This window comes from Monodon monoceros, unplaced genomic scaffold (genome assembly GCF_005190385.1).
Source record: "Monodon monoceros isolate NGI ecotype Baffin Bay Population unplaced genomic scaffold, NGI_Narwhal_1 Super_Scaffold_16, whole genome shotgun sequence".
NCBI lineage: Eukaryota > Metazoa > Chordata > Mammalia > Artiodactyla > Monodontidae > Monodon > Monodon monoceros.
The window spans coordinates 104152414-104153372 of record NW_021703772.1 but is presented as its reverse complement, the minus strand read 5'-3'; the positions used below and the strand labels follow the sequence as shown (position 1 = coordinate 104153372).

The following is a 959-nucleotide window of genomic DNA, read 5'->3' as shown; positions in this document are numbered from 1 at the left end:
TGGAGGATGAGACCCCACTGAGGAGAGGGAAAGAGAACACGGAACACTGGGCATCCACACGTGAAGGAAGGAACCCTTCATGAAGTGGATGCTCCAGACTTGTCTGCCCCAGCCGCTTCCATGTGGTTCACAGATGGACCACCCAGCAGAGCCCTTCCTAAATTCCTGGGCCATAAAATTGTGAGCAAAAATAAAATGGCACCCCACCCCTCGTCGCGACGTTGACGTAACACGCCTGCGCACTGGGCCTTGCGCGACCTCTAGGACTTACCCAGCAGGCAACGCTTCTGTCTCGGGTTAAAATGGCGAGTAGGCCTGCCGTTGCAGCATCAAGCAAATGGCTGGAGGGTATTCATAAATGGTATTACAATGTTGTCGGGTTCAGTAAACTGGGCTTAATGCGAGATGATACAATATATGAGAATGACGATGTAAAAGAAGCCATAAGAAAGCTTCCTGAGAACCTTTATAATGACAGGGTGTTTAGCATTAAGAGAGCACTGGACCTGACCATGAGGCAGCAGATCTTGCCTAAAGAGCAGTGGACAAAATATGAGGAGGATAAATTCTACCTTGAACCATATCTGAAAGAGGTTATTCGGGAAAGAAAAGAGAGAGAAGAATGGGCAAAGAAATAATCACGTAGTCTAAATCTGGATGCAGCTATCCTAAAGTATTTTTATGAAGCTGGTTAAACCTGAAATGTACAATGTAGAACTATCTGGGCTGTAAATGTATTACTTTAAATAAATCTCTATTATAATTATTAAAAAAAAATTTTTTTTAATGGCAATTTTCAACCAGTAAGTTTTGAGGCAGTTAGTGACACATTAACATAAATCAGAAATGCCGGATGAACAGCTATCAATTTTAGGTTGCTGTGGTCAGGGAAGTATGAATTGGGAAGTAGGCTATGAGGTGGACCCTTAATGATGTTAAGTATAGTAGAGAGCAAAAGG

General features: G+C 43.0%; 1 pseudogene across 1 annotated transcript; it reads left to right on the top strand.

Moving 5' to 3' along the window:
* The first annotated feature begins 275 nt into the window (after positions 1-275).
* On the top strand, positions 276-758 carry LOC114897254 (annotated as a pseudogene). Its single transcript, XR_003794039.1, has one exon. The product of XR_003794039.1 is annotated as a cytochrome b-c1 complex subunit 7 pseudogene (transcript).
* The last annotated feature ends 201 nt before the right edge of the window (positions 759-959 follow it).